The sequence below is a fragment of the Hemitrygon akajei genome, chromosome 28 (genome assembly GCF_048418815.1).
Source record: "Hemitrygon akajei chromosome 28, sHemAka1.3, whole genome shotgun sequence".
Lineage (NCBI taxonomy): Eukaryota > Metazoa > Chordata > Chondrichthyes > Myliobatiformes > Dasyatidae > Hemitrygon > Hemitrygon akajei.
Genome location: NC_133151.1, coordinates 24,890,782 through 24,903,939, shown reverse-complemented (window position 1 = coordinate 24,903,939; position 13,158 = coordinate 24,890,782). Strand labels below are relative to the sequence as shown.

General features: G+C 45.1%; 2 non-coding genes across 2 annotated transcripts; both read left to right on the top strand.

Annotated features, from left to right (window-relative positions):
- The first annotated feature begins 636 nt into the window (after positions 1-636).
- On the top strand, positions 637-708 carry trnam-cau (transfer RNA methionine (anticodon CAU)). Its single transcript has one exon. It is a non-coding gene; the product is annotated as a tRNA-Met (tRNA).
- A 737-nt stretch (positions 709-1,445) lies between these two features.
- On the top strand, positions 1,446-1,517 carry trnaa-ugc (transfer RNA alanine (anticodon UGC)). Its single transcript has one exon. It is a non-coding gene; the product is annotated as a tRNA-Ala (tRNA).
- Positions 1,518-13,158: the final 11,641 nt, after the last annotated feature.

Sequence of the window (13,158 nt, the reverse complement as noted above, 5' to 3'; positions counted from 1 at the left end):
TTGCTTTTTAATAAGAGGCCCCAGAACAGGGACGAATAGTCCATGTTAACAATTAAATAACGTAAAGAACATTCAATGGCGAAATATGTGGAACGAGGTGCAAGATGGGATAAAGCATGAACGACACAGAGAGAATAACTGGGAGGTTCAGAAAGTAAGGAAAAAAGAAAAGAAAGTGGAGACAGAACGAGGTAAAACAAGGAATTAACAACCGAAAGTGAAATAAGTGGGTATGAATAAGGGGGAAAGATGGAACTGATGCAAAATGGACAGACACAGATGGAGACCCAGACATGTACAGACACAGATAAGTCGTAAAGATATATAGGCACCGACACAGAAATAGACAGAAACAGACGCAGACAGAGATGCAGATATTATAAAGACACAACGACACAGTCACAGACTGAGAGATGCAGAGACGTTGACAAGACAAAGACATATACAGGCACCGACACAGCCACAAACAGAAACATAGACCCAGACATACAGAGATACGCAAAAGCACACATCCACACCAAGACACACGCGCGCAAACACGCTCAGAATGATACACACACACACACACACACACACACACACACACACGCTAGAGATTGCACATCATTCATGGAAGAGCAACGATGTTTTTTTCATAGCAGAGTGGCGCAGCGGAAGCGTGCTGGGCCCATAACCCAGAGGTCGATGGATCGAAACCATCCTCTGCTATGTCAGCGGCTGCCAACAACAATTTTCCGTCAGTGCGCTATACAACACTAGGTCATTCCATCATTGGTAGATTCAAGGAAATCAACTGGCTTTCGGCTGGATTGTACTTTTATCTGTTATCCTTTTTCACTTTTGGGGAGGTTTCTGTCTGGTTGGAAAGATTAACCAATTGTGCATTGAAGTATCATAATGTAATCTATTCTCTACAGGCCAGGAAAAGAGAGCTCTCCGCCTTTCCGGTGGAGACCTTTCATCAGGACTGGAGAAAAAGATGAGAAGACCTTGCACAGGAGTCTCTCCCCCTCTCTCTCTCTCTCTCTCTCTCTCTCTCTCTCTCTCTCTCTCTCTCTCTCTCTCTCTCTCTCTCTCTCTCTCTCTCTCTCTCTCTCTCTCTCTCTCTCTCTCTCTCTCTCTCTCTCTCTCTCTCTCTCTCTCTCTCTCTCTCTCTCTCTCTCTCTCTCTCTCTCTCGATTTTCCAAATCGTTCGCTGTGTCGATTTCTCATCAATAAATCCTGCTGGAGAATGCTCTTCATCCCATTGCACAATCAGGCACAAATGGGAGCGTGTCCACTGGCAGGTGCTCGACAAAGGAATAGCTGAATCGGAAAGGATTCCCGAGTCCTCTCCCGTCGCAGAGGAAGAAATTTTTGTTATTATCTGTGTTATCAATGATTACACTGTATCTCAATCGTGATATGCAGGAAGGGTTGGAGCTGAACAGTTCTGCATTTTAAGTGGGGATGTAGCTCAGTGGAAGAGCGCATTCTTTGCATGTATGAGGTCCCGGGTTCAATCCCCGGCATCTCCACATTGCATTGAATTGGGAAGCTCATTAGGTTTCTGAACCGTCTGGTACGAGAATGGCAAGGCATCCGACGGCAAGACCCTACAAAGGATAGAGATTCTTACATTGAGACCCAGTGATTTGCGGTCCATTCAGAACTGACGGAATTCTGACCTTCATTCGATCATGTGGACGGATTGGGAGGTGAACCAGACTCGGGATTGGTAAAATAACTCCCGCTGCACCCACCGCAGACTGCCGTCACTGCTCGTTACGTCGAAGTCTGACTAAAGTAACAGACACAAATTGGAGGAGAATTTCAGCGGGCAAGGGGACATCCCCGCCCGAGGCATCGACTGTTTACTCCTCCCCATAGATGCTGTCTGACCTGGTGATTTGCTCCGGCATTCTGTGTTCTGGATTTGCAGCATCTGCAGAATCTCCTGTGTTTATAACCTAAATAACAGCCGCAGACAAAGAGAAGGAAGGCAAGGAGACACTGAGGGAGATAACCAGTGTGTCTGGCTGCAGGGCCGTAGGAATAGGGTCAGAATGATAATGAAAATCACATCCGTTGCTGAAATGTCGGGAACGAGATATCCTGCTGGGTCGGAGCACAGAGACCGGATAATAACCGGATGGGGTAAGAAGCGATGAACAGGGAGAGGAGGACGGGGAGGGAGGTAAAAGCGTAAGAGAGACACGAGGGAAATTAGACAGACAAAATATTCCAACAAACAAAACTATAGATAATTTGGAGAAAGCGGCAAAATTAACAAATAAAAAGACAGGAGAAGAACAGAGATATTTACCTATCAGCAGAATGGCGCGGCGGGAATGTGCTGGGCCCGTTATCCAGAGGCCGGCAGATCCAAACCATCGTCTGCTATTCTTCAGCAGAATATTTTACCGCAAATCGCCGTCACGTCACCTGTGTACACAACACACTTTTCACAAAAAAAAATAAAAAACTTGTGCTTTCAATTTCAGTTTCCGTACACTCACTCCATCACTTTCTGAGATTTGTTGAGAATTTCGCGGGTAAAACGAAAATTCCTGTCGTGCTCAGCGATTGCCCAACACATGTTGTTCTCCGCTGCAGAAAGCTGTGTCTGGTATTGAACTGATTGAACAGACAATACTGGAAACACTCATCAACTCAAGAAGCATTTGTGAGTGATGAAACGGGATAAACCTTTCTGATCGTGAAACTCAATTAGAAATGGTGAGAGAAGAAGATAGCTTTCAGTGTCAGAGAAGGTGAGAAGTCGGGTGGGAAGTGAAAAGGGGTCATCTTCGATGGGGCGAGACCAATACACGATGGCGGTAAGACATTCGGAAAGAGAAACACAGAGCTAAAATGGCAGACGAACGACGGGCAGAAATGTTAATTTCACAGAGAAAGAAGTGATGTGGCTGAGTGATTCAAGGCCGAGACGTTTGTGAGACAAGTGCTGAAAAACATTTACAACACAGGGCTATCGCCGGGACTCGAACCCGGGTGAGCTGATTGAAATGCAGCTATTCTCATCCCTATACCACTATCGCACCATGTTGCTGGAGTTTCGAGTAGTGAAGCGTCTCCCTTGCTCCATGTGATTCCACAGACCCCGAGCTGTTCTCTGTCGGATCAATCCTCACTCTGCAGCAGGTTTTATTGCGGCCAGTTGACATCGCCATCCTCAAACAGAGGGAGTTATACAACAGCCAATGAGCATTCACCAGCGATCGGACTGAGTGAGAGCCGAACTCTCAGAGAGTCGGAAGGGCTGCAACTGGTGCGTGCCTCACACATCAGCAAATGATAAAATAAATCCTGATCGTGCATGTTCTTTAGAAAAGCCGATTAATATGTACGAGGATGGTTGATAAGTTCGTGGCCAACGGTAGGAGGAGATGATTTATACAGCTTTCGTTACATGCACAAGCAGGTCAATTCTTTGAGTGATTATTCAGAAAGTTTGACGTTAATAACTCATCAGCGGTGATTGATATTATGGCCTACGGTAGAAGGAGATGAGTTATTAACTCCCGTTACATGCACCAGCAGGCCAACACTTTGAGAGATTACGCAGAAAGTTTTGTTAATAACTCATCCCCTTCTACCGTAGGCCACGAATTTATCAATCACCCCGATGAGCTATTATCTTCAAACTTTCTGCACAATCATTCAGAGAGTTGAACTGCATGTGCCTGCAACCAGAGCTGTATAACTCATCTCCATCTGCCTCAGGCCACGAACCTATCAATCACCCCTGCTTTGGACACTTTCTGGAGGTCCAAGATCGGTATGTTCCACGACTCTGGACTAAGTGTGTAAATGTAGGAGGGGACTATGTTGAAAAATAATTCTGTTAGATTTTCTAAAACTGACTCCTTTTACCTTAGGGCACAAACCTATCAATCACTCCTGTAGGTGTGAGTTCAGTTTAGGACTAAATAAAGTAATTACCAACAACCACTTTGCTGGGATTATACGGCGATTCCCTCCATAGTTGGTAGAAGATTGAGGAGCAGATCTGCCGGCAAATAACACGGAAACGTCATGTGGTTAGGGTTACAACGATCGGATATTTCAACTTCTGCAAAATAACCAGATCATCTTTTTTTTGTGCATGATAAGAAATAGAATTTCTGAGTGCATCTGGAAGAGTAGTTTTGTTCCAGGCCATCGATAGTCCTACTAGTGCTGACAATGGAACTAGGTTAGAAATGTACTCTGTAACTTGTAAATAATCAAAACTCGCACTTTACTGTCTTTGCATAAATGGCAAAGTAACTATGTCGACACAACAAGCTAGAACAAGAATTCTGCTGTTCCTTCTGTACCAATACTCACTCAAACTACTTTTCCTAACTATATCACCAAATTAAGGCAGCCCAGTCGGCCAAGTGATCGATAACTGGAAATACAGCAGAATTTTTTGAATAAAACAAAACTGTGTTGAAGTGGTCACTTTGAATATGAAGCAACCCAGTCGGCAGATCGCCCGGGACGGGAGAGTTTATCGAGAACGTTGTGTTCAGCACCTTTTCTCTCGTAATCCATGAACGGGTCTATAATTGATCGCCGTTCGGCGTTACACTCGGTGACCGATTCCGTCACTTCGAAACATTAAACAGGGGCTGTTGCTGTGAGATATAAACTCACACACTTCCCAGCACTCATGCCGATTCCCTCAGTGTGTCCGAGTGACTGTAGAATGCAGGGAGAACAGCTGAAACACTTTGGAAAGAACGATGCCGAATGGGCAATATGTTTAATGCCCGGTTTAAATCCACCCTGACCCTCCCGCAGCCTCCGACCCTCCGAACAGACGCTCAGAAAGTGAACTGAGGGAAGTAACGGCGATGTTTCGCTCTATGACGTCATTCAAACATGAGAGCATGCGCAGCGTCGTTCCGCCCCTTGACCTGATTGACAGGACAGCAGAACAAATGCCCGGGAGCGGTTTAACAACAGCCGGGAATAGAGTGCTCCTGGGCCCGTGAGTAGGGCGCTACCATTGTCCTCCTCCCACCAGCAGCATATCGCTCCGAGAGCAGCTTTGCAGACAGGCTCGGAGATTGGCACTGACTCCGGAGATGGCGGCTGTGAGAAAGAGGCGGAGTGTAACAGCGACTGAACTCGGAATGCGGAGTGAGTGGGTAGAGAGAAGCTATTCCCGGGATGGGGTAGGTAGGGCGGTGAAGGTGGGGTGGGAAGGAGCTGCCGGTGAGCTGCATTGCTGCCTCTTCTCCCCATCCCGGGGGTCGGGGGGCGGGGGGATATCCATGTTTAGTCCCAGTCTCCTCGTGTTTGCTTTCGCAGGACACGGAGCCGGACAGGTTTACAAAGAGTGGCTGTTGCAGCATCCCGGAGAGAAGTGTGGCGGACACAGTTTACACTGGCAACACACACAAAATGCTGGTGGAACGTAGCAGACCAGACAGCGTCTATAGGAAGAAGCACTGCCGACGTTTCGGGCCGAGACCCTTCGTCAGGACTAACTGAAAGAAAAGATCGCAACAGATTTGAAAGTAGGAGGGGGATGGGGAAATCCGAAATGATAGGAGAAGACCGGAGGGTGTGGGGTGAATATAAGAGCAGGAAAAGTGATTGGCAAAAGGGATACAGAGCTGGAGAAGGGAAAGGAGCATGGGACGGGAGGCCTAGGTAGAAAGAAAAGGGGATGAGAGCATCAGAGGGAGATGGAGAACAGGCAAACGAGTGATGGGCAGAGTGAGAAAAAAGGAGAGGTGGGAATAAATAAATCAGGGATCGGGTAAGAAGGGGAGGAGGGGCATGAACGGAAGATATAAGAATACAATGTTCATGCCATCAAGTTGGAGGCTACGTAAACGGTGTATAAGGTGTTGTTCCTCCAACCTGAGTGTGGCTTCATCTTGAGAGTAGAGGAGCCCGTGGATAGACATAACAGAATGGGAATGGGACGTGGAATTAAAATGTGTGCCCACTGGGAGATCCTGCTTTCTCTAGCTTTCTCTGTCTATCTACAGTCCCAGAACAGGAACACTACAATCAAGTAATATTACCCGGTCTCTTTCATCCTTCAACGCTGGCAGATGGTATATATTTGGTACTACTTACGCCAAATTGTAATTACCCCTTGACAGCGTTTGTTCAGACTGGAGACACCATTTATATGGAAAGGGGATACCCTGGGACAATCAATACAGTAGGCCTGCCAGTCGACTGTGTCAGTGCCATCAACAGAAGTTGTGATACCACTGGTGACACAGGTATTGTACGTACAGTTACCTAAATCAGATCCCATTACCCCGTATTTGCAATAACAGACTTCATGCTCATCCTCATGAAGCAGCTTCAGAGATGAGGATTCAACAGTCCATTATAAGAAATTTAATATCATCGTTCAAAACAGTTCCATTGGCAAGAGTGATTTCTCGGGGTAGTTAAGACGAGTGATCCCTTCACAGCTCTAACATTGTTACCAAAGTAAAACACAGACCAAATTTTGCCCGAACCTCGTCACCTCAATTTGGCCTTCAGCAGAGCACTGGCATCGATCGAAGCTTGTGTCCTCCTCGCTCTCAGCAAAGGATCCACCGCCTCGGTTCAGCCACATCGAATTGTCTTCAATTCCAAAGGGAAGTTACAGACAATTACGGAAGAAGTATTTTTTTTTCCATAGATGCTGCCAGGCCCGTGAAGCTCCTCCAGCATTTTGTGTTTGTTGCTCGAATTTCCAGCATCTGTTTATTTTCTCGTTTGCAAATTGCGATGACCGTTTGCCAGAAAACGTGTGATGAAAAAAACAGCAATGAACCTTAGTATACTGACCACCAACACCCCCCCCCCCACCCCGCCTTCCAGTGAAGATGCAAACTATCCTTTGGTATAGATTACCCCTGCACAGATGAAGTCCCAGTGATTGGGTAAATGCAAGCGGGCTTTTTCCACGGGGGTTTGGAGGGACTACAATCAGAGGGCATGAGTTAAGGGTGAAAGGTGAAAGTTTAAGGAGAACAGCAAAGTAAAATTCTTCACTCAAACGTTTGTGAGAGTGGTGGGACGATCTGTCAGAATGAGTGGTGCATGCAAGTTTGATTTCAATGATTAAGAGCAGTTCGGATAGGTACGTGCATGTAGGGGTATGGAGCGATATGGTCCCAGAGCAGGTCGATGGGAGTAGGCAGCATAAATGATGTAGCACGGATCAAAGGGACTGTTTCTGTGCTGTACTTTTTTCTGACTCCATTAATCTATGATTCAGAATCTTGAAACCCTGCCCCTGCACGAGTTCCTCAGCCACACATTCATCTGCTATAATGACTCACACCTGAAAACGCCAACAGGAATATCAGACTTCAAATCCCAACCAGCACCCCCTCCAATAAAAATAACATGACGCCAACAAGAAAGAAAACACTTTCTTAAAAAAAAACTGAAGGAGATTAATATAATCTGCAGTCATCACGAATGTCTTCGAATTTCGAAAATACTGTATCCTCCGTCAGCATCACGGAGCTCGTACTCAGTCCTTTTGTAGGGCCTTCAGACGCAAAAGCGTGGCCTCACGACCGATGAGCCTCCTCACTAAAATTGTCACAGATAATCCATTGTGGATTCCATCAGGTTCCACCGAGACTCAAATTTGGATCGGTGGATTCAGATCCAGAGTGCTCACCATTACACCATGGAACCAGATGTGCTCATGCGAACAACAAAAAGGAAGATGAATCTGAGGGTAGTATGTGGTGACACGTGTAAACATTGACAGTATATTTACATTGAACATTACACTTCATAGAGCATGTCTTGTGAGGACATGTTGAGGAAGGGAGCAGTTTTCTCTTTTGAGGGAGCAGCATGAGACGTGACTTGAAAGAGGTATACAAAATGCGGACTGACTGGGAGAGCTCAGTCAGTCCAGATCGGGAGCAGCATCTCCAACACCATCACACTGAGCACGGAGGCTGCCAAGGGATCTGTGCTCAGTCCACTGCTGTTCACTTTGCTGACCCACGACTGTGCAACACTACACAGCTCGAACCATTACATCAGATTCGCCGATGAGACGACCGTGGTGGGTCTCATCAGCAAGAACGACGAGTCAGCATACAGAGAGGAGGTGCAACGGCTACCGGACTGGTGCAGAGCCAACAACCTGTCTCTGAATGTGAACAAAACAAAAGAGATGGTTCTTGACTTCAGGAGGGCACCGAGCGACCACCCTTCGCTGAACATCGACAGCTCCTCGGTAGAGATCGTTATGAGCGCCAAATTATTTGGTGTTCACCTGACGGAGAATCTCACCTGGTCTATCAACACCAGCTCCATAGCCAAGAAAGCACATCAGTGTCTCTACTTTCTGCGAAAGTTGAGAAAAGTCCATTTCCCACCCCTTTCATCACCACATTCTACAGAGGATGTACCGAGAGCATCCTGAGCAGCTGTATCACTGCCTGGTTTGGGAACTGGATTGTATCCGATCATAGGACCCTGCAGCGGATAGTAAGGTCAGCTGAGAAGATCATCAGGGTCTCTCTTCCCGCTATTACTGACATTTACACTATACGCTGCACCTGTAAATCCAACGACACTGTGAATGACCCCACGCACCCCTCATACAAAATCTTCTCCCTCCTGCCATCTGGAAAAAAAAATACCGAAGCATTCGGACACTCACGACCAGACTGTGCAACAGTTTCTTCCACCAAGCCATCAGAATCCGTAATAATCAACGTCCAGACTGACATCTACATCATTTATTATTATATCAAAATTTGTCCTGTACTGTGACTACTGTCTTATTTATTAATTATTGTACTATCCTGCACTGTTTTGTTCCCTTTATGTAGTCCTGTGTAAGTCTGTAGTCTAGTGTAGATCTTGTGTTGTCTTACATAGTATAGTCTGGCCTTGTGTTGTCTCACTTAGTCTGTTGTATTTTTGTCCTGTTTCATGAAGCACTATGGTCCCGGAGGAACGTTGTTTCGTTTTTACTGTGTTGTGCGCCGGCAGTTCATGGTCGAAATGACAATAAAAAGCGACTTGACTTAACTTGATGTTAGAAGGCATGCATCGATTAGACAGCCCGAGCATTTTCCTTCGGCTGGAAGTGGCGGGAAAGAGGGGAGCGGGGTGTAATTTTAGGGTGATTGGAGGAATGCATAGCAGTGGGGGATGCCATAGGTTCTTTTTACACTCTCAGAAAATAAATAGAATTCGCAGCTAGGGGTAGTGTTAGAAGCAGATACATTAGAGACATTTAAGTGACCTTGCATTGGAACATGAGTCTAGCAACTGAGGAACTTCTGTGAGAGACTATTTTGAAAACAGTCATCCCCAAATAAGCACACAATCTTGGTGGAATTTACTAATCTGAGGGCAAGCTAAGGGGAACTGTGTTTGGCAGGAACTGGGGAGAGTAGAGACTGGGAGCTGTTGTTATTGAGTAAACTGACATCTGACCTCTGGGACTTATTTTCAGTCGTGCTGCTCAGGAATGTTGCAAATTCAGTCAAAAAGGAAAAGGTACCACAAGGAATATTCAGTAAGTGGAAATTAGACAGGGCCATTGATAAATTTTCAGCAATATGCAAATACATCAGAGAATCATTAGTACGGAATGATGCTGCTGGAGTGGGAATGATTTTGCAGAGCAAGACTGGGGGGAATAGCAAGGCAGTTTGCACATACATTAAAAACGAGAAGTACATCACAGGGAAGGTAGGAAAGTAGATCATCTCAGGGGCAGAGAACAGAACGTATGCCTGGTGCCAGAGGTTTTGGGCAAAGCACCAGATGATTAGCTCATGTCAATATTTCTCAAACTGAAAGTGATGCAGTAATGAAAGTTCAGGAGGATACGCGGATAGTCCACGGCATGTTTCTAGCAAGCTGGTGGGAGCTTTGGGACTCTCACCAGACTGGATGAGATACTTCAGAGATTACTGAGTGAATGAGGCAGGATAGCAGATTTCAGCGGCCTTCATGGAGATCTTTGTAGGTTCTTTTTAATTGCACAGATGACTCTGTCTTTAGCCAGCGCCTTAATATAGGGGGTGATAACCCCCGGCCCGGCCAAACTGAAGAAATCTCGTTTGGGTGGATGCTGCGCGATGAGTCCCGTGTTACAATTCAGTATGGAAGAAAAACAAACAATACACAATATGCGATTAAATGATAAGGCTTTATGGTTCTTACTTTGACTATATGGTTAGTAAAAAAAAAACGCAAAAAAGAAAGGGGCCTCATCTTATGAAACAGTCTGTTGCACAAAGTTGGAGCTCACCGATAAACCGATTGTCCACCATCAATCTAATCCGATCGTCGCTGCCCTTCGGGCCCTCGCTTCAAGTCCAACTCGTCCGGTGGTCTACCAAATCTCTCCAATCGCGTGTTCTCTCCTCATCTCTCCCCGGTCAAAAGACAGCGAAATTCTCTCTTCCAGCTCACAAGAAACAACAACATTATCTCGAGTCATAACCCAAACGTTGCAGCTACAGAGAAACCATTAAATTTTCAGTGAAACCCTACAACATGGTACACACAGGTTTTTGCAGAGGACTGTTGATGAGCCAATATTGTTTCCCTGTTTAACAAGGCAATAGAGACAATCCAGGAAATGGTTGACTCGTGCATTAATCTTCACATTAATTCTTATTCATAGAATCAACTGACATCGGTAAAAGCATTGTTTTTTCGGGGTAGCCAACATGGCTTTGTGTGGGTGAGATTATAGTTTACAAACCTGATCACATGTTTTATGTAAAATGGTTGATTAATGAGGGCCGGACTGTGGATATTGCATTAATCGAATCTGAAAAGCTTTCACCAAGGCCTTTCATGCTAGGCTAATCCAGAGCATTTAGGCTCGGTGGAGATTGCAAACAGAGAGCAATGGTTGAAGTGTGTTACTCTAACTGGAGATTTGTGTACAGAGGCGTTCCAGGAGGATCAGTACTAGGAACTGAATTTCAATTGAACTGAACTTTATTGTATTGTCTTTATTTTTTGTATCTTTCACATACATGAGGAGTAAAAATCTTCACGTTACGTATCCGTCCAAATGTGCAAAGTGCAATCATGGAAATTTATAATAATTTACAATAAATAGAACAGTTAATGTATTATAGTGCGCACTAAATACTTGATAGGTGGCGTTGTGGGTAATGAAGTAAGTTTTCAAAGTTTGCGGAGAGATTTAGGCCAATTAGAAGAGTGGGCTGAGCGATGGCAAATAGAGTTTAATGCTGATACGTGTGAGGTGCTACATTTTGGTAGGAGTAACCCAAATAGGACATACATGGTAAATGGTAGGGCATTGAAGAATGCAGTAGAACAGAATGATCTAGTAATAATGGTGCATAGTTCCCTGAAGGTGGAATCTCATGTGGATAGGGTGGTGACGGAAGCTTTTGGTATGTTGGCCTTTATAAATCATAGCATTGAGTATAGGAGTTAGGATGTAATGTTAAAATTGTACAAGACATTGGTAAGGCCGAATTTGGAGTATTGTGTTCAGTGCTGATCACCGAATTATAGGAACGATGTCAACAGAATAGACAGAGTACAGAGAAGATTTACTAGAACCTAACTTACAGGGAAAGATTGAACAAGTTAGGTATTTATTCTTTGGAGCATAGAATGTTGAGGGGGGAGATGATAGAGGTATTTAAAATTATGAGGGGGATAGATAGAGTTGACGTCGATAGGTTTTTTCCATTGAGAGTAGGGGAGATTCAAACAAGAGTACATGAGTTGAGACATAGTGGGTAAAAGATTAAGGGTAACACGAGGGGGAATTTCTTTACTCAGAGAGTGATAGCTGTGTATAATGTGCTTCCAGTAGAAGTGGTAGAGGTAGGTTCGGTTTTCTCATTTAAAGCAAAATTGGATAGGTATCTGGTCAGGAAAGGAATGGAGGGTTATGGGCTGAGTTCGGGTCAGTGTGAATAGGTGAGCGTAAGCGTTCGGCACGGACCAAATGGGCGGAGATGGACTGTCTCCGTGCTGTAATTGTTATATGATTACATGGTTATACAGATACGCTGGGCTGTCTGCACCATTCTCTGCAGACTCCTGCGACTAAGGGAGGTACAGTTCCCATCCCAGACAGTGATGCAGTCAGTCAGGATGCTCCCAATTGTGCCACTGTAGAAAGTTCTTAGGATTTAGGGGCCCATACCAAACTTCCTCAACCGTTTGAGTTGAAAGTGGTGCTGTTGTACCTTTTTCACCACACATCTGGTGTGCACAGACCATGTGAGGTCCTCAGTGATGTGTATACCGAGGAATTGGACGCTGTTTAACCTCTCAACCCCAGATCCATTGATGTCAACAGGGTATAGCCCGTCTCCACTCCTTCTGTAATCCGCAAGCAGCTCTTTTGTTTTTGCGACATTGAGGGAGAGATTGTTTTCTTGACACCACTGTGTCAGACAAATGACTTTTTCCCTGTAGGCCACCTTGTTACTCTTTGAAATTAGGCCAATCAACGTATTGTCGTCGGCGAATTTAATTAGTATATTGGAGTTGTGTGTGGCGATACAGACATTAGTGTACAGGGAGTAAAGGAGGGGACTCAGTAAGAGGGACTCCTGTATTGAAAGTCAGATGGTTTGAGATTAGGTAGTCCTCTCTTACAACGTGCTGATGATCTGACAGGAAATTCAGGATTCAGCTGCACAAGGCACGGTCAGGGCCGAGGTCTGAGAGCTTCTTGTCCAGCCAAGATCGAACTATGGTATTAAATGCTGAACTGTCGAGTCCAAAACAGCATTCTCACATAAGTATCCGTCTTTTAATTACAAATTACTATAAATTAAACATTGCACATTTAGACGAAGACGTAGCGTAAAGGTTCGTAGTCCTCATGTGAGGGATACAAGAAATAAAGTCAATTAAATTCAACTCAATTCAATTCAATGTGCTTTTAGCGCTCTTTATGAATGGTTTCGGTGTGAAAGTAGAAGGCGTAATTTGTTTGCAAATGATAATAAAATAAGCAGCAGTGCAGATCGTGTAGGTAGCGATATAAAAGTGCAAGGAGATGATCTAGCGGTGTGTGCCGGCGAATCGCCAACGGCCTTCAATCCAGATACATGTGAAGCACAGCATTGTGGGAAATGAAACCAGTGTGGGATTTATACAGTGTAGGCTGGAACCCCGGGGAGTGTTATGGTACAGAGAGGC